Source organism: Anser anser (genome assembly GCF_964211835.1).
Source record: "Anser anser genome assembly, chromosome: 2".
Taxonomy (NCBI): domain Eukaryota; kingdom Metazoa; phylum Chordata; class Aves; order Anseriformes; family Anatidae; genus Anser; species Anser anser.
In genome coordinates this window covers 158,472,423-158,498,284 of record NC_139721.1, presented here as the reverse complement: position 1 = coordinate 158,498,284, position 25,862 = coordinate 158,472,423, and the positions used below count along the sequence as shown (strand labels likewise).

General features: G+C 41.7%; 1 long non-coding RNA gene across 2 annotated transcripts; it reads right to left on the bottom strand.

The window, feature by feature from the left end:
* Positions 1 to 969: 969 nt before the first annotated feature.
* LOC310895872 lies at positions 970 to 15,542 on the bottom strand. 2 transcript variants are annotated; one of them, XR_014581015.1, is made up of 4 exons: positions 15,428 to 15,542; positions 8,838 to 8,899; positions 6,734 to 6,992; positions 970 to 5,734 (listed from the first exon to the last, which is right to left on the bottom strand). It is a non-coding gene; the product is annotated as an uncharacterized lncRNA (long non-coding RNA). The 2 variants fall into 2 exon arrangements; XR_014581016.1 differs by lacking the exon at positions 8,838 to 8,899 and having other exon boundaries at positions 15,428 to 15,501.
* Positions 15,543 to 25,862: the final 10,320 nt, after the last annotated feature.

The window sequence follows — 25,862 nt, the reverse complement described above, 5'->3', positions numbered from 1 at the left end:
CCTTCCCTTCCCTTCCCTTCCCTTCCCTTCCCTTCCCTTCCCTTCCCTTCCCTTCCCTTCCCTTCCCTTCCCTTCCCTTCCCTTCCCTTCCCTTCCCTTCCCTTCCCTTCCCTTCCCTTCCCTTCCCTTCCCTTCCCTTCCCTTCCCTTCCCTTTCCCCTTTATAAATATCTGCTTTTGCCTCAAGAAAAACATGAAATCACTAGGAATGAGGAGAGGGACACAGGGCCATGTGAAATAGCAGTGCTGGAGGAAAAGTCTTTTAGAAACTTAAGATTCAGACACTCCATTCCTAAATGCAGGAGCTGAAGAACAATTCTTATTCAGTAGGAATGTTTCCTTACCCTTTGCTTGCCTACTTTGCTATGTGCTTTGCCTGTCTTGTACCAGAACTGTAAGTACACGCTGGCTCTTTCTAAAAAGTCATGCCATGCTCTTGAGAAGGGCTCCAGTCCCTCATCACAGCCCTTCAGCCTCCTGCAGAAGGAACAGCAATGAGGTAAAGAATACCAGACTCCAGGAAGAAAATCTTCCCTGTAATGCACTTTTTATTCCTCAGGTTTTATTTTTAATGCTATGGAAAGATCTGTTGTTGGTTTAAAGGTTTGAGAAGATTTTGTTTAAAGACTAGAAATAAGTATTTAAGGGCTTGGGCCAGGTAATACTCAAGCAAACTGCTGGAATTGATGAGTTCTAGGCTGGGATCACTCCTCATGAGAGTGGAAGAGGTGAATATTGTGTATGTTGGTGATGCTTTGTGGAATATAGAGGAGAGTTAAAAAAGGACTAGGTTTCTTGGTCTCTAAACTTACTCACTAGAAGAAAACAACCATGAAACCTGTGACACACAGTGAAGACGCAATGGCAAAAAGCAAGAACTGCTGTTTTTATTCTATCTCCTTTCCTACTGCTCTTTTAAAGGGTCTTAAAATGTTTCTCAGTCACAAGCAAAGATCTGAGATTTTAGAGGTCCGTTCTTTTGTCACTGAAGGTGAGTGTTAAGTTCATTTTGTAAGTGGTCTCTTTAGGCAGTAAGATGGAGAGCAAAAAGATTCTGGCTTTGTATTTTTGTCCAGGTGACAGTTTCAGTGATTCAAAGGAGACACAAAACTCCAGAGTCAGAAGCTAGCTGATAAATATTTGTTGAGATGCTTTCACATTGGGCTGCAAAAGTCTGTGAGAATGTGTATACATCTCCAGCAAATTGCCCCTTACTGACAAAGGTGTTTTATTTCCCCACTAGTCACCATAGAGCAAGCAATGATCTCACCTTGCATGCTAGATGAAAATACCTGGGTTTTCAAGTGAGCAGCATCACACTGCCCATCAGCATTAAATTGCAGATTAGTTTCCAAGTGTACAATGTTCAGTAACCTCCTGTTCTCATATGGAGGCAGATAAGTCTTATGCCCTCAAAGCTGTCTTTGCTTAGAGAGAAAGTATTCCACCCAGCAGTATTTATGTTACACAGACACCGTAATCCTCCAGCTGACTCTTTTGTCTTGGCCCCCCTCTGTCTATCACTCAGCTCCAAAGAACACTTTGTGCCTCTCAGTCATTCCTGGAGTATCTGTCAGAGGCATCTTCTCTAGCCCCGCATCAAACCAGGGCATTACATTGTAAGGTTGCCCTGACTTTGAGGATTAAATGGAGATGTTCTCTGAAATGCTCAGTTGTGCATCAATGGTGTCTGACTGGATGGTTGTAACAAGGTGGGGAAAGCTGGAGAAGTGCACTGTGGCAGGGGATGAGACTCGGCAAAAATTCTTCTTTGAGGGACTGTATGGCACTCACGGAGAGGAAAGATGCATAGTCTAGAAGAGGCTGCTGGCCTTCCTTCTGCAGCAGAGGGGACAGTCTACCAGAGAATTTAAATTAATTAATTAATTAATTGTTGTGTGGAGATTTAGGTATAACAACCTTGAGGAAAAATAAACAGAGCACTTCATTTACTTGCTTAGAGCAAGTGCTTGACTTCCTCCACCAATCTCCAAAGTGCATTCCTGTCCCTAAGGATGGATCAGCGCTACCAGGACTGAATCTCAGCTTGCTCATCAGCCCACACCAGCTCCAGCCCCAAGCTGAATGCAGAAGCTGGAGACAAGCAGGCTGTTATTGGCTGCAGGGCTCAGGTGATGCCGTGCAAACGTCTCCAAGGAAAACATACCAAAGCCAACAGCTGACTCCAATCATCTTTCCTCACCTACGGGTCTTAGAAGAAAACACTACCTGTGATCAGGGTAGTTGTCCTTCCTCGCCTTTGCTGAGACATATAGAGCACACGTTGCACAGAAAGGTCATTGTGGAAGTCTGCATACTGAAAGTGGTTTGTGCTGGTGAAATCTCTTTCCCACATCTGAGTGCAGTGTTAAAAGTCTAATACTTGCTGGGCTGGAAAATCTTATTTGTTCAGAAATTTTCTATGACTTTGTATCAGTATAGAGGAGGGAGGGAGGGAGTAGGAAGGAAGGAAGGAAGGAAGGAAGGACAAGAGAAAGAGAGAAAGAAAAAGAAAAAGAAAAAGAAAGGAAGAAAACAAAACCCCTCAACTGTCCATGTGGCTTTCTTTGTGGAAATTTCAGCTAGGGTAATTGCTAAGTAACTTAATTTATCAGCAAAGGCCATTTTGGGAATCTAATGGCATATTGCCTCCTTGTTCCAGGCAGGTGTCCTTGTCTTAAAAAGAAATTAAGTGATAAGAAGCAGAGAGGGACATAAATCCTGCAAAGTAGAACAGCAGGGACTGCAACTAGGTGGATGTGATCAGCAGATGGAATCAGATTATCTTCAAACACATTAGACTTCATTTTAATAGAATAAATCTGGAGAGGAGTATGGACAAAGGAGCAATTCCATCAGGAGACTGAAAAATATAGTAGGTGTCCTCTTATTTGAGACAAAAACTGATCCCACGACATGCAGACAGAGATAATCTCATGTTGGAAGGCACGGTGCATATGGTGCAAGTACAAGGCAATTAAATATAATTGAGGTACACAATCTTACTTGGGATACTCCTGCAAGAAGAGGGTGGAATCTAGAGGTCTAGTTATATTAGCTCTCACACCTGCCATGACTTTCCACAAAGGTTATTTACAATTGAAGAAGCACAGAGATAACAGTACCAAGATATTTTTTAAAAAAGGTCTGGTATTTAAATTAATCCAGGAGAAATGGGTTTAATCACATAAAGTTTAATTTAAAATTTGATCGTGGTCTATTACAGAAGGTTCATTCCTGCTACTGTACAGCATGTCCAAGTCATCTTCACAATGCCAAGTTTCTCAGACAACAGTGTTTTGTCAAACTGAATGGCAATTTAATTATTCTTAACTGTTTTTAAATTTGTTATTCTCCAGCACTGGTAACTGAAATAAAACTAGTGATCCAGAACTTCAAGTCACTGCAGAAAGACTGTCTCTGGAACCTTAATTAACATGTTTCCAGCTAACTCAGGCACCTCTGACACTGTGGAAAGTATAGCTTAATGTGAATGAAAGAGACAAAAATGTATATATATAATGAATTATTTAAATCTATTTTTGCACATTTTTTATTTAACAATATATTATAAGCAGAAAAAAAATGGATAAAAACATTGATCAAGCTAAAAGCATTAAAAATGAAGCTATTTTCTCTTTGATGCATTTTCATAGTGTCAGTCACGTAAAATGATGTCCAAAGTCCATGTGGCTCAGAGCTGGCCAGCCTTTTTAGTTAGTCCTCCTGTAATTTTCCTCTAAAGACAGCATAACATAAGCACCAAAAGACTCCCAAATTCTCCTTTTTCATATATATAAGAAAGTAACCTTTTACACAGAGAAAACAGCGATCTGGGATGAGACATTAAAATAAAAAGTTGAAAACAAAGCCTTCCTTACTTCACTGTATGCTTTGGGACAATATCTGTCATTCATACTCATTCTCAGTCAGCGTTTCTGGGTTGTAACAAAAAGTCCTGACATTTCCAAGACTCTGCTGTGCATCTGCTCCCCGCTCTTCTCAGTCACCTCCCAGGTGCATTGCAGCTGCAGGCTTCCTGTGCTATCGTTATTTCTATTGACTGCAATTAACCATCCAAGAATTAGTTGGGAAAGTTTGGTTGTTCTCAGGGATGGAACAGTCTCCTCTCCTTCAAGAAATCCAGCCTGGCCCAGAGAGTTGCACACAGCAAAGAAAAATTACTTTGTCTAAGTTTAAAGAGTCTTGTTGTATTCATTTATTTTTTTATTTTGCCTTCAGCAGTTGGCTCTTCATTGTCCACCTACGTAATTCTCTGTAGTGGTAAGGAATAGTCTGGGTCTGTCTCCTTTCTTTGTTGCAGACCAGTTGTCCTGAATATTCATTTCTTTTCCATTTTCATTTTTACCATATGCAAAAGAGGAAATAGAGAGCATGAAGATTGTCTTGTCTGGTCCTATGTAATGAGAGGTTGAACTTTGGATGGACCTGTTGAATATGGACTTCAGTGGCTGGATGTGAAGTGTACATCAATTTCCCAGTGTTTGTTTAACTTTTTCATTTTGTAAGGGAAGGTACTGTTAGGCTATGAAATCCTCGAGGCAATTTAAAGCAAGCACTTTAATGTACTGCACATGCCGTAAGGACACCAGATTACGTCTGAGGTCTGGATCAGAGCTGGTTCTTGATCAGGAATTTACCCTTTGTGAAGAGCACAAGGGTGCTCCTATGGTTGTAAGCATGGGGATCTTGACTCTTGGGGATCTGGACTCTTGGGGATCCTGACTCTTGCAGCTCAGGGCTTACACTAAGCATAGTAGAGAGAGGCTTCCACACAAGAAGAAAAATGGAGAATGGCCACCAGAAACCTGAAGGATAACTTAGTAAATAGCCAAAGGCCAATGCAGATATTTCTCTCTATATATGTGTTTTTGGAGATGTGGTGCTTCGCAAGAATTATTGACATTTGAGTGGCAACTAGGTCATACATCAGGGTGAACTGTTTTCAGAGGACGCATGGAGGACTTGTCAAAGACTGCCAAACCCAGAAGCCCAGGGCAAGAGAGCCACGGCTGATGTCCTGCTCTGGATGAGGCACAGTGGGAACACGGAAAATAATCCACAAAGTGCTAGGCAGAAAAGTAACAGAAACAGAAAGGAGAGACAAAGTGGATTTTTGCTGGGCTAAAACTACCATGTAACCATAAGCAGTGCATCTCTGTCCTAGGCACACACGGTACAGACCGTGCATGGGTTGGGTTCAGAAGGTGGGGTGGGTGGGCCATCATATTTGACTTTCTCAGACTGCTGAAGAAATCGTTGTCCATATGCACTGGAATGATATATGGGTTTAAACCTTCTGTTCTGCCTAAAACTGGTACAACAATTACCCATGAAAATGTACTACAACAAGTCAAATCATTTTAAGGACAGAAAACATTTTTTTCAGATGAGGTGAGGTGGGCATCCATTTGAAAAGGATGCTTGCAAGTTCTCAAACCTTGACTGGACAAAGCCATGGGTAACCTGTCATTACTTCAAAATTATTCCTGCTCTGAGCAGCCGCTTCAGAGGTGTCCAGAGGTCTCTTCCAACATAAATTGTTCCTGATTCTAGAATTACAGTGTGTTTTGTTTTGTTTTGTTTTTCATTTTTTTGTCTGTTTGTTGTTGTTGTTTTTCTCAAGGTTTTTGTAAAGCCGTTTTTGAACTGGAACAGGATTTTTATTTTTTTATTTTATTCCTAAAAAGCTGATGACCTTTTCTGCAACTTGCCTGGAAAAAACAAAAACAAAAACAAAAAAACAAAACAAAACAAAAAAAAAATAGAGGTAAGTGTTTAACCAGGATCTTAAGGCCTATCTTTAACAGCTGATACCCCAACACTCTGTCATGCTGCCAAGCAGCCATTCATTTAGATAATGGTTACTTCTGTGCCTGCTATTGGACAGAGAAGAACTAGGTTAAGCTCTTGGCTTTGCCAGAAGCTTAAACATCTTTTCCATTAATATCTTGGATAAACCACAGAAACTTTTCTAAGTGAATTCACTTAGAAAATCACTTAGGTACATTGGAAAATGCTGTTTTCTATTCCTTCATCCGTGATAACAGATGATAACCATTTTCCATGTCGCACGAGGAATTGTAAGAATTAAGGCACCTGTGTTTACACGTCATGCAGCTTGTGGTGATAACTGTCTTTATAAGAGTGTTGATAATTTGATTAAGTCTGTTTGGTTTGGAGTGTAATGTTACATTCTGCCTGCACCATAAACTCAGCCATGTGGAGAACATCAGCATTTAAAAATATATGCTCACTGCAGAAATGTATCCAGTATTACAACTTGTTTTAAAGCTTGCTCAGAAATTCTGTACAAGGGTTTAGTGATGGGATTTGGTAGGTCAGGTTGATAGTTTGATTTGATGATCTTGAAGGTCTTTTCCAGCCTAGATGATTCTATGATTTTTATAATTCTATCATCCTATGATCAGAAAAAAACTGCAGATTTTTCTGCTGGTCTTGCAGCCCAAGTGACACTTGCGTCCTGAGGGAGAAAGGCCTCAACAAATATGAAATCGATCACATTAAAGACCTGTATGGAAATGTCAGCATTATATGGAACTGTGGCAAGATTACACAGAACTGATTAACATCTAGGTCATGGTCAGCCAAGGAAAACAAATGTCATTGCTGCTATTTAATCTGGCAAACAAGCTTCTAATCTGCATGCCGAGTCAGGTGGCAGCTGTGACTAGCAGAGTAAAACAAATCACCTCAAAGGCATTTGCAGAAGGTCTGGTCCTGCTCAGTGACTCTGGAGAAGGAAGGAGTAGGAGCATCTGGATCACGGCGTCATCCCATAAACTTACTGACCAGAAGAGCCAGATTGAACAGTGCCACAGGTTTCAGGTCACGCTCAGGCAGTGACTGTGAGGCCTGGGAAGGATGAACTGAAAGTCTGTGGTCGCTCCTGGTGAGAAAATCTGGCAGTAAAGATGGGGCCCTGTGTCACAACACCAAGGCCAGATCCAGCTGAAAAAATGAGAGACATGGCTGACCAGAATCAGAATATCATGTTAATAAACATTGTAATTTATATAGAAATTCTGTTTATTGCATTCTCTTTGCCAAGCCTCACATTTAGCAGAGAAGTCAAACCTGAAGGGAACCTACCACTGCATCTAAGATGCCAGCATTCAAAGGGTGGTTAAGGATGCCTCTTTTCGTACTTTCACATGCAGCAGTTCACTATCCACCAGTACTAGAGGTGGAGTACTGGGTGCAACAAGATTTGCTAACTTCATCCCTGTATGCAAGTTTGCTGTCTGCACAGTATAACCCTCTCAGTAGCATCACAGCCTGCCAGATTTCCTTGATGGGGAAGTAGAGAAAAACCTTGAGATGACGTGTATGGCAGCAATAAAAATAAATAAATTAATTAATTAAATAAAATAAATAAAATAGAGGAGAAGAGAAGAGACGTGACACTAAAAGGGAGACACGAGGATAAGGGAGTCAAACTGTTCTCAGCATTGACTGAAGATATAACAAAAGATAACAACCACAACTTGCAGCCTGGGATGTTCAGGTTGGACACTGAAGATGATGGGTTTTATTAGCAAGGAAGGGGAGCAGTAGAAGAGGTTGGTCAGAGAAGTTGTTGGAACTCCATCCTTGTCTCACCATCTAAGACTCACCTAGACAAAACCACACCTGAGTTAATCTATTTTTCATGATAGTCCTGCTTGAAGCAGGAGGTCAGACTGGAGGTGTACTAAGGTCCTTTGGTCCAACCAAAGAGGAGAGAGAGGGATTGAAGGCAACAGATGTTCATGAAATTTTACAAATTTCTTTAACCATAGGCCCACCTTCAAACTACAGTCATTGCAATGTTTTTCAAATCTATTCTCCTCTTGTTTATTGTTTTTTGTTTGTTTGTAGTCTACACATGGTAAGATATTTTTGGAAAAGCAGTGTTCAGCACATCAGGATTTGTTGCAAGAAACTCCTCATAAACCTCGCAAACAGACTTCCACAACAACCTGGAGAACAAAAGAGACAGTAGCAGATTCCTCACTGCCTGCTATGTGCCTTCTGCCACACCAATTTCAGTGATGGAGCCCCACTCTCAGCTCATGTAATCTCACGTGGAAGTGTTACAGCCCATAGGGCTGTAGCTATGACTACTTGTATCTGCAATACACATTAACACAGCTCCTTAGCTGTGATTTATTGGGAAAGGTTGTTATTATTTTTTATAGAAAAATGCTGAATGTGTTCTTTAGGTGGTTTGATTTTGGACAAGAAAAATCAGCTGCTAATGTGTTCTTTTATCTTGCTGGCTGACACTGTTGCCTTTCCCTTCCCACACAGCTTATATAGTGATGAGAGTCTTCTTGGAGAGAATACAGAACTTGTCGCCTTTGTTCATCTTCCTTTCTTATGACTATCCTGAGGACATACAAATTCAATCAGCTTACCAGGGCCTAACAGGTTATGAGTTGTCTGTGTGGTTATTCCTATCCCAAGGCAAATGGCAGGTAATACAAATTGTTCTGGATCCCCTTCATTGACAGGTGTGCCCCAAAATAAATTACTGCTTATTTCCCATGGGCTGTAAGCATGTACCATCACCACAGCTCAGTTAACGTAATCAAGTTTGTGGATATCTACAGCTGAACATGTCACATGGGGCTTCATTTCTTGATGTAGGGAATTTTAGGAAATAGGAAATTTTAGGGCACAAGTCACCTGTCAGGTTTCCAAAGTCTGTTTAGGGTAAGAGGGATGCTACCTATGAAGCACTTATTCCTTCCTGTTATCACAGTGAATCTAGTCAAAAGCAAAGATGTGGCACTTTGGTCATCAGTATCTCACCTGGTGAATTCCACCCACTGTCCCTTTTAAAGTCATCTCAGTTGTGTGCCTGGTGTCTAACCCTGGGAAGGAAGAGGAGAAAAAGAAGTAACACATCTACTGTACGCTGTCTGTGCTAAGAGTTGATACCCCTGTGAGGACTGGGAAGACAGCCTGAATGTTTTCATCATCAAATTATCATTCCAAATTTGGCTTATAAATAGAGCTATATGGTACAGTGCATTTCAGGGTGCTGAGCTGATACTGCATGACAATCTGAATGGCACTGTACACTATCACAGAACACGTCTTATGAATGAAGGAGAAGCTAAATGTCAGAACTTGGATGTGCCTGTCAGTTATTATTTATGGGGATACTTGTAAAGTTTTTCAGGAATTGATGTTGGTCCTTGTGCTGTTGAAGGCTTCCTGCCACTTTCTGGAAATACATAAAATGATGGTTTATTATAAGGAAAGACGAAGGCAGGACACCAGCACCCAGGCTTGTCAATCTGATGCTTGTGACAAATCGTTTTCTCTTCCACCCCAGGCCCATGCTCTGCCACCAAATCCTGGGCTCATTGGCCATGCACTACAGCTCCCTTCATCTGATGTAGGGAGAAGGAGAACACATTTAGCCTGTTTCCTTCAGATTTTCACAAAAGTATGTCCCATGAACAGAGTCCAAGCAAACCAGGACACTGCTGGCTGCCGTGATGGGAACACCCCACATCTGGTCTAACACTGCTGGCTTCTTGGCAGGGCTATAAAAAGAGACAATTTTGCACGATGGTCAAAAAATATATTTGGGACCTTTTCCTCCACTCTTCTGCTCATGAAACAATCATGGTCAACTGAATGAAACTGTTTCTTTGGTAATAAATGTCAACAATTAAATCTTAACACCACAAACATTTCAGCTCTTTTCTTGTATCTAGTTGGGGGACCCTCTTATCTATTCTGTCCTGATGTAGGCAAATCTTAGAAAAAGCAGATATTTACGTCAGTTCTGCAAGCCTTGTTCCTAGGCCTTCTTTAGTATCCTTAACATATCCTTTTTTTTTTTTTTTAGTCCAGTTCTAGTTATTTTAGAGAAAAAAAAAAAAAGAAAAAAAAAAAAAACAACAAGAAAAACTAATCCAATGTAGTGTAACTGTGAAAAAGGAAGAGCTAATTGTACAGGCCAATGTCAGAGAGTAAGATAAAATCATCTGTTGTTCTTATGGGAATGAAACAATTTAGGCTACTAACCAAGTGTATTTCCAGAGAGTGTAAATTTGTAAACATAATTATTCATTGGAAAAATGTAATTCTAATACCTCTGTTCCCTATGCAAAGAACTAAAATGCACAGAAACTACCCAACACATCCTGAACTTTCAATTCCTCTGTTCCAACCTATGTAATAAATAGCTTGTAAAGAAAATACAGACCAAGAATCACTCACAGATGTGATCTGACAAATAAACTATTTCTCTGGACTGTTGCACAAAACAAACATGGTGGGAATATCAGGATAAGACAAAGTTTATTTGAAACCAGCAGCAAATATTTGCTGAACATCTCTTGCAAAATGGTAGTTTAAATGACCAAAAAATATATATATATGTATATATATATCTATTAATATCCATTCGTCTGTGCTGTTTGCATTTTAATGTCCTTCAGTTTAACAAGTGTACGGTATACTTGGTATTGCTTAAAAACTTGGTTTACATTACAGTCAGTCATAGCAATAGCTTTATCTGCCCTGAAATAAAAGAGTTCTAGCCATTGGCTTATGCATCATTCCTGCAGGGGAGTGAAGCTTTTCTCAGCATAATGGGCTCAATTTTTCCATTACTCCCAAAGCACTTTACAGTTTAGGCTTGGCAGCTGTTGACACTGAGGCAGCAAAATGCTACCACTGTGGGTGAGTGTGAAATTTGAGCCAGCTGTCTCCCACATCCAGTTTTTAAGATGATGAACAGAGGAAAACACCTCTGACATAGCTGGAGACCCTATGGACCCCTACAGCCACTCCTGCTCAACATGAGTTGGAGCTTGTGAGGTGCTGAGGGACCTTCTGTAGCTCTGCACCTGCTGAAGGAGTTCACAGGTTGTTGGGCTGTATTGGTACAGGGGCTTTGTTTCAAGCCTTGTTTTCAGACGTCAGTGCTGGATTACAGAATGGAGTTATGAGAAACACTGCCTCAGAGCATTACCAGAAACACAGTAATTCAATAAACATAAGAGCCCCCAGATTTAAGTACAAGATATATCCTTTCATGCTAAAGGCCACTGGCTGCACATGCAATAGTTAGATGACTGGGAACTGTAAGTTCCCTTCGATTCAACTTTTTACATGGTCTCTTTTGTATTTTTGTTACCAGAGACTAAATGCCTTTGGGTTCTTCATTAGTGCCCCATATCCCAGCACTACACCTCACACCCCTCTGTACCTGTGTTATCCCAGACACCATCAGCATCACTAAATCCATTGTCATGAATACACATTACAATCTTTATCCTGGATTTTATGGTGTCCCAGAAGTTTCATTAACCTGTCAGTAGAAAGTTCAGAGAGATCGATGGATTGCATATGCAAATTACCTCTCCACTGCAGGAAACAAGCGGTTTCTGGTGCATTTCCATATCTATTTGTAGAACTCTGGTTTGTGCTGCAGCTTTGCTAATGCTTACATATGGGACCAAATCAAATCAGAACCCTTCTCATTTGTTAACTAATACCAGAAAATAAATTAGATCGAGAAAAGGTCTATAAAATATATTATTCTGATAAAGGCTAATGGGATCCTAAGAAGGTCTGGTTAAGAAATTCCTGGCAATATATATATAACCTTCAAAATTATCAATTTTTTATGGAAATGAGAATAAAATTTCAACAGGGCTGTAATTAAGGAAGGGTCTGACTGAAGGGGCACTAGTTTACTGTTTATTCCAGGAGCCCTGAGATCGCAATTCAAATCTACCTCCTCTCAGATTTAGGCCAGGGCCTTGGAATCAGACTTTTTTATCACAGGTGGGTGCTGGTACCGAGAGTAAGATTCAACCTTTAATCAATCAGTACCATCCAAGAGCACTACGAAATAGTAATTCCCTGTTCTCCAATCCATTTGCTGTCTTCTAGACACTATCTGCTTGAGATTTATGCCTACATTCGATCACCCAGTTTTCATGTTAGCTCAGTAGCAGTAATAAAACAACCAGCAGAAATAAAAGACCAGCTGTAGCGTTGCCCAGGAGAGAGCACTATGTGGAGATGTGTGTGCTTGAACAGGCTTGCAGAACTGGGGAAATGACAGCTCTTCTCCCAGTCAGTCGCAGTTCTTAGAAATATAAAGGCTCAACTCACAGAAAGCAACATACTGGCTTCATAAATGCATACATACAATATACAAGAGCTCTCTGGGAGGAAGCAGAATCAGATTGCCACGGGCAGTTACATATGAACTAGCTGCTGCGTTTGTATTATTACTGTAGGACCTTGTCGGTACCTGAAAATTCCTGGGGGGAAATTTGTCAGGAGATACACTGCAGTAATAACGCTTGAATAATGGTTGGGTTTGATTACCAGTCACTCTGGTCTGTGCAGTAATGCCAAAAATTGCCAGTTCTGTAAATGGCATAGTGCTCCTGTTTTCCTGAATGTAAGGAAAAGCAGAACAGGAGTTGCCCGTGCTCAGGTGAGTGCCATGGGCAAGCATTTACACTCCACAAACACATGTGGGGCAGGAGAAGGATTGGCTATAGCAGAGCAAAACCCCTTGTCTGATGTTGACAGCTTGCAGTCACCAATGTTTCAAATCCCTTCACTGCAGTTACAAATCCCTTAGCCAGCACAACTCAGCACAAAGCTCATGGGGTCCCCCAGTAGTTGCTGGTTACCCTCTGGATGGTACAGCATCCGTTGTGGTGGCCACATTTGTCCCTTCATTTCACTCACATCTCTGTGCCCCTTGTCCAATGCCATCGTGGAGGTGCCTGAACATTTCTTTTTTTTTTTTCCTCTGGTGTCTATAGCAGTGTTACTCACTGTAAGAAGGGCTGGAACAGTTCATTTTAAGTGAATACTGCAAAACAATCTGAAAACAACAAACCAATAAATCCGTGATTGGTACTAACCAAGTAAACACAGCTGACAGGAGACCTTACACAAGAACTGACACAAAACATTACACACACAACTCCTCCTTCCTGAACAAGTTCCAGTGGCTTGGAGGACAAAACAACTGCTTGTTCTTCAATTAAGCCTAGTTCTTAGAAGCATAAAAGCTCATTACCCAGAAGAGACTATTTACTGCTAATTACTCCTTTCAGATTTGTAAACAAGGCTCTTTGCAATACAAGAAAAACTCATCGGAAGAGTTATCCTCTTCCAAGGAAGACACAGAAACCTACTGCAATCTTTCTGAACAAGCTGATTCTTTGATGTCAGATGATGCATTCTGGCAATACACTGCTCATGACCTGCTTCGAGAGCATGGGTGACTTTCTAGAGTGTTTTGGTAGGAATTTCAGGGTGGGGGGAGGATAAATGAGTAATTACTGTTGGGCAAGGGTAAATTACAAACAGAAACAGGAGGTTAAATCAACTCATTTAGTGTTATTTGTTAATTCCGGATGAGTGTGTTTTAATTGACTTTTTGCTGTCTTTCTCTGAATTGCCCTGATCATGTTATGACTGACCTTTTTTGTCTTTTAAAAGACAGCATTGACTTTGTTTCTATTTTTATTGGACTATATAATCCCTTTCTGGACTGGTGACATTAATATCCCCAGGAGACTGTCTTGGCTCCAAGTCAGTGAGCTGTTTTGCTTTCCTTTTCCCATCTACACACAGCAAAGACATTACTACCGACAATTAACTCAATAATCCACTGGATAGATGAGCACCTTTCCAAGAATCTTGTATGAAGTGTCTTGTGAAAGTGTCAGGCTTGATTAGACTTTCAAACTGAGCTTTCTGAACTGACATTAAGATTTGTGGTTTAGCAAGTATAAACAAATATGCAGAATTAATCTGCCTTAATTTCAAGTTGAAGGTTTATTATGAAACTAGGAAAGAAACTAGAAAGATTTTAATCCATGCAACTGGGAAGATTTTTTAGTGAAAAAGATCAGTCTACTGGTACAACGTATGGTGTAGTGACAAAAAGATAGATCCAAGGTTGGGACAAGTGTTGGGACTCTGAGATTATCCAAACTGCCCGCGCTGACTTGGGTAACAGTCACAGTTCAGACTACACACTCTCACAGACCTGAAATGAATGAGCTGGCCAGTAGGAAATGCTGAAAACAGTAATACATCAGAAACTCCTCTTTCTGATTCAAGCACTTCTGGCTGTAGTTAATTACCAATATAAAAACAAGGCTCAAAGCCCAGAAGGTTTCTAGGGACAGATACCTGGATCTCACACAATGAGGAAACACAAAGAAATATTCCCTTGATATTTGCTTGGACTGTTTCTGGAATTTGCATTAAATATTAAAGGTGTGGGAGGATCCAAATTCAAGGTCTGTCATGGTTTCAATCCCAAGCACTGCAAAGTGGTTGGGTTGTAAGGAAGTCTAAGCAGTATCTGGGGAAGAGCTGCATGCATGACATCCTGGCTGTTCTTTGCTTCGCTTCCGTTTCTCAGAGTACTCATCTCTTGTTTGGTTTCTTTTCTCAAGTACAGATGAAAACCACCGGACCTGACTTCTGGTGAAGCCAACGTAAGGGATATGATATTCAGAGCTGCATTATCACCCCTTTAGTTCCACCTACACTGAGAAATTCAAGCATGCCAGGTTTTGTTGCTAGAGTACACTCATCTCTTGTGCAAGAGGGAGGGTGCTGCCGGTCACACCTCAGGCTTGAGCCAACAAGCGTTTCCTGGACAGGTCAGGAGTTAATACAGACCAGCATCTGTTCCCGACAGATTTTTTGGATGTGGGCCCCCTGTTCCAAAGTCCAAGCTGAATGCAACGTAGGGTATACTCTGCTGGTTGTTGCCCAGGGCCAGGGGATACATTTAACTCATCTATATAGATGCCTGCTTGGACTCCATTGTACTGATGCAACGCAGTTTTGAAACCATGACCACAAGTATCCCAAAACAAAATGCACCAGAGGAGTGGCAGAGAGCTGCTTGCTTACCCCTATACAACACCCAACAGCCTTGTTTAGCACTCCCTGGAGGCCATCACACAACCATTGTTTTAGACTATGCTAACATGTTAGAGAAATTGCTTTTGAGCAACCACATGATTACAGGAATCACGCATATCCAATCCTTCTCTTTTCCCCAAGTCCTCCACCCAAGTGACCTCCAATTTCAACGATATCTCTTTTCAAAAGTTTTATTTTGTGATACTGCCTGAGTACTGAAACATACTCTGTATAAAAATCAACAGCACTGGTAAAATCTATCTTAGACTTGAGCTAGGAAAGAATTGATTGTGATGCCTGGATTGGCTGTTGCACAGCTGAAGATACTTGTTTAGTATCTGCAGCTTCCTTTAGTTAGCAGAATTTATCTTGAGTTACTCCTGGGCAAAGGAGGACAGACTCTTTAAAGGAGCGTCTTTAAAGCAGGCTTTCTAAAAATAAGGGACTAAAGCACTCACCATGAGGGTCGTGCCGCTGCTGGGATTTCAGTGAAGAATTTAAAGTCTGGCTCCACCTCCAGGGTCAAAGCCTCACACTGACACAATAGAGAAATGCAATGTTCTATGAGTGTCCTATGGCAGGGACAGGCAGGCAGTGTTCCCAAACACACACTGCTATTTTTAAAGGAGAGTTGCCTTACGAAACATATGAGTCTGTGTTGAAGTCTCATGCAGGAGGCGTGCATATGCATGTGTGTGCACATGCATCTGTGTTTAGTTAACTGAGTGAGCAGAACTGTTGTGTGAATTATTATATTTTTGTATGTTTGAAATGGAGAGGTAGTGAAGTGGACATAATACAGGAAGCTAGAAAAGGTTGTTGGTATAGACGAGTAACATCAAGTCAATGCACTAATATCCTAGATTAAAAAAAAAAAAAAAAGTCCGCAGTTCTCCTCAAACTTCCATGGCTGCTATATTTACAATTACCTACTCTGAACACCCAGTCAAATAAGCTTCCTGAATCTCCCAGGCTGGCACACTGTAGAAAGCCATCAGTGACTCACGCTTGGTTACATAATTTTTTTGATAAGCATGAGCTGCCCATCAACATGGAAGAGCACCTTAATTTCATGCCTGTCCACATGGCAGTGCTGCCAGCTCACAGACTTCACCGAGGACTCTGCTAGTTCACATCACTTACTTCTCCAGCTTCTGCAGTGAAGCCACTGGAAAGGAACTCACTTCAGCTAAGAAAACCCACAGAGCCCTACAAATTTTTTCTGCCCTGGCTGGTTGTGGAGAGTGTCTTGAAAACCTGGTACAAAGAGACGAGAGAATCCCTTTAGATTTAGGGAAAGGCTTGTAAGAAAACATCTTCAATATTTGCCTCCCTCCAAATACACTTTGGGTGAGGGGTACTCATCATTTCTAAAATTTAGCGTTGGTAATACCAATTTTAAAAATCACTGCTGATTTGTGCACTTACCAGAAATTGCCCAAGAAGCAGGTCAGATGAGAGCGGGCTGAAGCACAATGCTGCCTCACCTCACTGCTAGTAGTTCTTGGATAACTTTTCATTAGATCTTAGTAATTACAGTCAAGACTGGATAGCCTTAATAGTTAAGTCTCCACAGTTTTTTGTTGGTGGTGGTTTTTTTTAGAAATAGTCTTGCCAAGGCTTGTCAGCAATGAGTGCAAACCCCAATTTATGATTTGGGATGGAAGAGGGAAGAAAAAGAAGACAATAAAACCACCCATCTTTTACCTTTTTGAGTTGATTCTTTACCTGCTAGCTATCCAGTAACCTTCCCTGTGACCAACATTTCAGAAGGGATAGATATATCTAAGCAAAAAACATAGTTCCATATGATATTTTCTGCAGCAGCAAGGCTGGTTCATGGTCCCTTGCTGTTCACTTCCATCTTCATATCAGTTAACCTGCAATCTCACTGAGATATTTGATCACCAAGTCAACTGGGGTGAGAAAAAGCACCAAACACAGGTAAACCCTGTTACCATTTCACTCCATGTTTCAAGAATACATCCTAAAAGCTTCTCAGGTGCATTGTCGCTCAGGAGGACATTATAAATGCCTTTCTCGACCATAAACCCTGGATGCTTTGTGATTTAATCTGAGAAATGCTACTATAATTGTTGAGGCTGATTTGGCAAACATTCTCCATCATATATGAAGCCTTTCCTCTACTCCTTTTCAGGCTATTTTGCAACTTTGTTTTCAGCATTACCCAGTGGCACAGGATAACTTTTTTTTCCTTCACCTATAAAGGTTTCTGTTATTCTTCCTCCCTCCCTTCCAATGAGGTTTTGCCTGCGGTGGAATTGCTCACCTTAGGGTTTTGGTGCTGTGAGCTGTTAAGTAATGAAAAATTGCTCACCTTCTAATGGGGGTTTGGCAGTCTTTGTGAAAAGCTGGTCCTGTTCCAGGTTGTAGTAGACAGCTGTCATGCAACAGCATGAGCTATAAAATGCCTTTGTCAGGGAGCAGCAAGGGCCAGCTGCTTCCCAAGGCACAGAGAGCCAAGAAGCAGGAGTGATAACACAGCTAGCAGGGCAAGGGCTTCACAGGCTAAGACATTGTCCTACAACCCCAGAGATCCAGAGGTAGCATCCACGTTCAGGCAAAAGTCCAGATCATCAGGCAAGTTCCCAGTGATGAGGCAGGTCTAAAGCTAAGCCAGGAAGTCAATATGCAGGTCAGGATTAGGTCTAGCAGCAATAGCCAGACATAGTCCAGTGATTGTCACATAAGTCCATGGTCACAAGGTAGCTCCAAGGTCAAGCTGAGAGGCCAGCCCATGGGTCAGAGCTTGGATTAACAGAGTCTATAACCAGACACAGCTGTGACTGAGCCAAGGACAAATATTCCTACAACATAACTCAGGTCAAGGCTGAAGGCTAAGCTTAACTGGAGCCCCTGATCCCATGAGCAAAGGTTGTGCACAGTTACCCTCAGAGGAGGCTGGTCAAGATCATTTAAGCCCAGTAGCTCTCTAAGGACCCCAAGCAGCCTGTTCCTCTTTGCTGATTATAAAGGGAACAGACACCTGCGGGTGATCAGGTGAATATCACAACAGATATAAATCAATCTCTTCTTCATTTGGTCTTCATTTCTGATGGTGCATAGCCAAAAATCAAGCTCTGTTCCTGAGGAAATTTTTCATCCAGTTAGAAGCAGGGCACTTTGGGAAACTAGAACAGCAATTATTGAGTACTGTGTATTTTCCATAAGAGGTGGATGCTGGTTTCTGTATGCAGCAGTAGCTAAAGCAGGTAATGCCTACATAAGATCTCTTTTCTTGCAAAGATATTACTTCAAGTGTTGGAAGCACTTTTTTTTTTTTTGACATTAGGACATTGTTAGCAATAAGTAGCATCTTTTCAAGGTCTTTATCAAAGACTCTACTAAAGATCTGCAGGATTGGTTCACTTGCATATCAGCAAAATACTCTGAATCACCCAGAATCACAGAATTGAAGGGGTTGGAAGAGACCTCGAAAGGTCATCAGGTCCAACCCCCCTGCCAAAGCAGGTTCCTTAGAGCAGGCTGCCCAGGTAGGCGTCCAGACAGGCCTTGAATGTCTCCAGAGAAGGAGACTCCACAACATCCCTGGGCAGCCTGTTCCAGTGCTCCATCACCTTCACTGTGAAGAAGTTCTTTCTCATGTTGGCGCGGAACTTCCTGTGCTCCATTTTGTGGCCATTACCCCTTGTCCTGTCCCCACAAAGCACTGAAAAGAGGTTGGCCAAATCCCTCTGTCTCCCACACCTCAGGTATTTATACACATTGATGAGATCCCCTCTCAGTCTTCTTTTCTCCAGGATGAACAGACCCAGGTCTCTCATCCTTTCCTCATAGGGAAGGTGCTCCAGGCCCCATATCATCTTTGTGGCCCTCCGCTGGACTCTTTCCAGGAGATCCCTGTCTTTTTTGTGCTGGGGAGCCCAGAACTGGACACAGTACTCCAGGTGAGGCCTGACCAGGGCAGAGTAGAGGGGGAGGATCACCTCCCTTGACCTGCTGGCCACGCTCCTTTTAATGCACGCCAGGATCCCATTGGCCCTCTTGGCCACGAGGGTACACTGCTGGCTCATGGTCAACCTGTCGTCCACCAGGACCACCAGGTCCTTCTCCTCAGAGCTCCTCTCCAGCAGGTCGTCCCCCAGCCTGTACTGATATGTCCGGTTGTTCCTTCCCAGGTGCAGGACTCTAAACTTGCTCTTATTAAACCTCATTTGGTTTCTTCCTGCCCATCTCTCCAGCCGGTACAGGTCTCACTGAATGGCAGCACAGCCTTCTGGTGTGTTGGCCACTCCTCCCAGCTTTGTGTCATCGGCATACTTGCTAAGGGCGGACACTATTCCCTCATCAAGGTCGTCGATGAAGATGTTGAACAAAAGCAGACCCAGCACCGACCCCTGGGGAACGCTGCCAGTCACAGGTCTCCAGCCGGACTCTCTGCTGCCAATCACCACCCTCTGAGCTCGGCCAGTCAGCCAGTTCTCAACCCACGTAACTGTCCACTCCTCTATCCCACACTTTCTCAGCTTTGCTGTCAGGATGTCATGGGAGACAATATTGAAAGCCTTGCTAAAGTCAAGGTAGATGACATCCACTGCTCTCCCGCCATCTACCCAGCTGGTGATGCCATCATAGAAGGCAATGAGGTTGTTCAAGCATGACTTCCCCTTGGTGAATCCATGCTGACTACTCCTTATAACATTCTTCTCTTCCAATTGCTTGGAGATGGCATCCAGAACAAGCTGTTCCAACACCTTTCCAGGGACAGAGGTGAGACTGACTGGCCTCCAGTTTCCCGGATCCTTCCTCTTGTCCTTCTTGAAGACCGGAGTGACATTGGCTATCCTCCAATCTTCAGGCACCTGTCCTGTTCTCCAGGACCTTTCAAAGGTGATAGAGAGCGGTTCGGCGATCACCTCTGCCAACTCCCTTAGCACACGTGGATGCATCCTATTGGGACCCATGGATTTGCGTGCATTGAGCCCACTCAGACGCTCCCGAACCACTCTCTCGTCAACCACAGGGGAGCCCTCCATTTCCCAGCCCCTTTCTCCTCCCACCAGGGTTGAGGAGTCCCAGGGGAGTTCCTTAAAGCAAAGACTGAAGCAAAGAAAGCATTCAGTATCTCCGCCTTCTCGGCGTCTCCCATTACCAGGACCCCCCCTCGTTCAGTAAGGGACCCACATTATCCCTAGTCTTCCTTTTACTGTTTACATACTTTAAAAAAACCTTCTTATTATCTTTTATCTCTTTTGCAAGCCTCATCTGTAGGTGGGCTTTAGCCTTCCTTGTCGCGTCCCTGCAGGCCCTGACAACACTTCTATACTCCTCCCAAGAGGACAGGCCCTTTTTCCACATTTCATAGACCTTCCTCTTCCTTTTGATCTTATCGATGAGCTCCTTGCTCATCCACGCTGGTTTCCTGCCCCCCTTCCCCAATTTCCTACTCTTAGGGATGCACCGATCCTGAGCTTGGAAGAAGTGCTGTTTAAATGTAGCCCTGCTCTCACAAGCACTCTTGCCTTCTAGCAACCTAGCCCGTGAGATATTCCCAAGCAGGTCCTGGAAGAGGTCGAAGTCGTCTCTTCGAAAGTCCAAGGCAGCAATCCTGCTACTAGCCTTACTTCTTCCAACAAGTTCCATCTTGAACTCCACCATCTCATGGGCGCTGCATCCCAAGCTGCCCCCAACCCTCACATCCCTAACAAGCCCATTCCTGTTGGTAAGGACAAAGTCCAGAAGCACCCCCTGCCTCGTCGGCTCCTCCACCACCTGCGTCAGAAAATTGTCTTCAACGCATTGTAAGAACAGTTTGGACTGCGCGTGCCTCGCCAAGTTGCTTACCCAACAGATGTCACAGCATGTACAGCATATGGGCTGTACATGGGGAGACATTGCTATTGTTCCTACAAAGGGATCTCAGCCTAAAGGTTTATCATGCCAGCAGACAGGAGGCATGCTGTGGAGGTTAGCTGAACATTCCCTTAGATACCTGCTAGCTGGTAAACCTTAATATCTGAAATTTGTTTTTACTTTCTTGTTCTATACCAAGAAAATATAATCTGGTTTTTAAGTCTTTGTAAGCTGCTGAGTTTTTTTGTTCCCTTCTGCTGTTTTCCCCCCACCTCTAATCCACTCCCTACCCCAAGGTTTTGTTAGTATGATACACATGAGTGGGACTTGCTGGATTAGTGGAGCATTGAATTGCTTACAGTCTGTCACTGTCCTAGAGCCTTGGCTGCTTAGAGACTCTGGGTTAGACTGCAGTGATGATTTTTAAACAACTTTAAAGAGACCTTTCTTGATACATGAGTATTTGTATCTCCATGGTTCTGTCAGTTCAGTGGCTCTCAAACCAATGCATGGAACAGCCTGGAACAAACTCCTGTGTGCCATTGGTGTCTGGCTATGGGACAATCTCCTCAAGAAGTTCAGGCAACTCTGTTTCCTGTTTTGATTTTTTTTTTTTTTTCAGAAAAGATTTCAGCACCTCAGTCTTGGAGAAGATTCCTTCCATTTTTAAATTCTCCCACACTTTCCCTCACCACCACAAAACAGCACAACAGAGCTAAAAAACATTGTATCCTTAAATATATTCTGAATCTAGGAAGGCAGGATGCCAGAGAATCTGAACAATACTGCTGTTGCTCTTGATCGTATATGGAAAGCAATTACATATTATAATGATATCTGGCAGCATCTGTCTCCAACATGGATAGATTATGGATAAGTCCCATGGGAAATATCTACGTTCTGCAATGTGCTGCCAGAACTGAGATATTCAGTCTAGTCCCAACCAAGCTAATTCTGGACATGGAAACAATATAGTTGTGTCAGTAGGATGTTCCACACAGATAAATTTGCCGTGCTAATTGACCCATCATTTGAGAGGCGTATGGTCTGTGACAAAATGAGTTTCCACGACTGTCATACAGAGCTTCCCACAGAAAGGAGAGCACACTTTACTTTAGAAGACAATAATGGCAAGCCCAGGGGTAAGACAAACTAGTCTCAGAAGAAGTAAAATATGCCAAATTACACAGAGATTAGCCATGTCTTCTTGCCTCACAGCTAGAATCAACCTAAGTTCATGTTGATTTTTGCACTGGAGTGAGCCCTGATAGCAGTCCACACCTGCTGTGTTCATGACCGTGAAGATTTTTGTGGAGTCAGCCAGATTCCCAAGGTCAGTTGGTACGTCTTGGTACTCAAAAACCCCTAATATTTTTTTCTTCTATGATTTTTTCCTTTTTTTTTCCATATATATTCCAATATTCCATATTTAATTATATACATTTCTGCATTTTCCACATCTTCCTTTCCTTTTCTGGGAGATTATAATGATGGGGACTATATACTTCTACCTCTTCTTCCCAGGGGGGAAAGAGAACCTGATTTTTGTGACCCTTTCCTTAGATAAGAATCTCTTGTCACAGGTAAACACCGAATCTTCAACACCTCCTTGGGCAGGTACAAGAAAAGATTTGGACTTCTAGGCAATGGTGATGTGATGTAGTTCCTGAGCCCAAATACACTATTTCGGTCTTATTTTTGACCTTAACTGTGTCTATTGAGTTGCAGGTAAGGAGCTGTGTCATGTCTGGTGAGCTCAGCGTAGCGTAAACTGTTCCTGCCTTCAGCAGACTGCACAGCCAGACACAGAGATGCAAAGTAAATGTGAAAATCCATGGCAATTACACAGTGGTGTGTTTAGGGATACAATCCAAGTGGGAAAAGGATTTGGAGGGATGTGAACCCAAAGGCACAGTTCATGAAGCGAATGCTGTCATCTTTATTTGCTCTATTTATTTTCAATTTTATTTTCCTTCTTTCTGTCCCTGGATTCCTACCATAATTGCATAGCACAAGTTTGTACCCAATTTATGAATACTTGAAGGACTTTAACCATTTCAATTCTGATTAAATATTTGGTAAACACATGACAATTAAAACTGGAGAAGGAAATAGATTTTCTTTTTCACTTGAAATTCTGACAACTGGGGAAAAAAAAAAAAAGAATTTTAAATGGATAATAGGAAAGCAACTTTCTCCATGAAATGAAATTAACAATAACATCAAATGCTGTTTGTTTTGGGGGGAATCAAAATATTTAATTATGATTTCTGCTCTCGTGTTTTCCCATGCTTTCATGGGAAATAAAGTAAAACAAAAAGCTGTTTTAAATTGGAAAACAAACTCTGTTGCTCCTGAAAGACTAACCAGGGAATATTTATATGGATGTGTTCTATTCTGATTTTTCAATACACTATTTTATCAAACCTGACATATTTCCATGATACGTTTTTCTTTTGACAGGTTGACATTTCCCAGTAGGAAAATATTCCCTGGGAATGTTTTTGATGTTTTTATTTTTTTTTTCAGATGATCTGCCATTCTTAAAGCAAAGGCACAAATTGTGGGATGCTGAAAAGAGTTGTAACAGTTCCACGAGGAGGGGAGGCAAGGTAAGGTGTGGGGAAAGGGCTTGGAAGCAGGCAGATCACTGCATTTCGCATTCTGCCTCAACGAATAAGCAAATACTAGGGATTAATTAAAGCAGGTGACCTGATGCCTCTTTATCATGAGAGCACAGCCTCTGTAGAAAATCTTTAATGTGAGACTTAAGGTCTTGACTTTTAATAAGCATTCCCCTACTAGTCTGTTAAGTCTCAAGACTTAAATAGCTGCTCAGAAGCTCAACAGACTGAATTTACTATTAGGGAAAAGTACGCTTGCTTAAAGGCATTTATTTCTTGAAAACAAATGAGTAGGACTGGGACTCAACTTTTAAGCAGAGATATCCACTGAGACTGATGAAAATTACTGCCTTTTACATATAGTGATGGCAAGATCTGGCTTGGTATTTAGACCGTGTTAAAACTACGAAGCCATATTCCCACTGACGTTAGTATAAAACCAGAATAATTCCAATGAGGTTGACTTGTTCCAGCAGTAGCGCATTACCTTTTCTCTGCTTAATATGATTCACTGTTCTTGGTATCACAAAAGTCTGTAGTTTTTCGTTATTAGAAAAAAAAGAAGTTATGGGCACTTTTTTGTCCTCTACAAAATGACTGCTTGTTCCTGTTGTTGTTTGTACTGACAACCTTTCTTTAGACACTAAATATTTTACTAAGGAACACGAACCTGGATATCATTATGTCCTCCATTCTGAGAATAGTAAAATTATTGATCTGACACCTTGAAATGTCAGAGAAGTACAGGAGGTATTGTTAGCCAGTGGGGTACAAATGTTCATGGCAAATTAAATAATAATAATAATAATAATTAAAAAAAAAAAAGTGGTTATTTGTAAGCAGCTCCTGTCTTGTTATCCTATTTTTATTTCCCAGTGGTATTCTTTGAATTTACTATGAACTATATTGCAAACACTATGGTATCTGAAAGATTTGGAGCCTGCAGAAATTGGCCAGGGAATGATTATTTCCTATTTCTTTCAATTCAAGAACTATGAGCTGCAAAACAAAACTGCCAAGGGTCAGTTTCAAAACCAGTGGTAGAAAATGATTCCTCACACTGTGTGAACTGTGAGACTCCTCCATACATCATGTTGTGAAAGGTAAGAGTTTACATGGGTGCAAAATAATGGGCATAACCAGAAATAAATATGGAATATGGAATGCATGTGGAATAGAAAACAAACCACATAAATCATATAAAAATATATAAATAAATATTATATATATATATAAATATATAAAATCATATAAATCATATAATCTTATAAAATCTTAAAAAAAAAAAACTATAATTTTTAAATGGAAAGACGTCATCTGACTCAGGAGACTGCTAGGACAGAACTTGCTGGAGGATGGGTAAATACTCAGGGGACTCCAGGGATTGTCCCGTTTTCATGGTAGTCATACAGTCTTAGCCCATAAAGTGGAGTGAGAATCCTTTGCTTTAACAAGACACAGCCACCCTTATACAGTTATACAACTCTGCAGTTTCAAGGAGGCTACTCCTCATTTAACCTGGGTCACTGCTGTGCTCACACAGACCTATCCAGGAGTCAGTGGCATCTGCACCTTCTTTTCACTGAGGTTTATTTTTTCTGTGATCACTTATGCCTCACAGGTGAGGAGGCAGGTACGTCATATCAGACTTCAGTTCTGGAAAGAGAGTGTGTGTTTACCTGTGGAGGCTTGTGAAACTGGGGTGAGTGGACCAGATGTGCTTGAAGGATGAATCTGAGATACAAATGGTTAATCAACATATTTATCCTTATCCGCTTTCCATTGCTGTGTTTACTCAAGCTCTTGGAAAGTTTATCAATATGTTTGTCATTGAAGTTTCCACTCACTTAAAACACCGCTGCCTGTTGCTACATGAAACTAATCCAAAACCTGCAGACCTATTCACCTGACTGCAGACCTATTAATAACATTCTTTGCATGCTTGAGTGATCACAGACAAGCCATACATCTAATAAGTGCTTTTGAACCACTGTCAAGCTCCTTTTTAAACCTCATTAAGATTGGATTATTTGGTTATTATTAATCTTGGTGGCCTCGTGCCAGTGGTCCTGACTCCTACTGGTTATTGTAACATGTTGTCCATAAGATTACAGGAAATGGCAAATTCAAAGCTGAGGTGGAAAGAAAGAGAAAAGCACAAAGCTATCCCCAAGCCACTTCTTATTTCGTAGCACTGTCTGCAGGACAGATGAAGTTAGGAACCAGCATCCTGTGCTTTCAGCATTAAACTATAATGTAGTTGAGACAGATGAAGAGTGGTCTTCAGTTCGCTGCCAAAAAAACGGTAATCAGTGTACTCACTATGCAGTGGAGGAGAGCGTGCTGCCTGCCACTCAGTAACAAAAATACTTCTTGGTGATAGAAACACCACATGTTCCATGCTTTACCTACAGATGCTACATTTTGTGGTAAC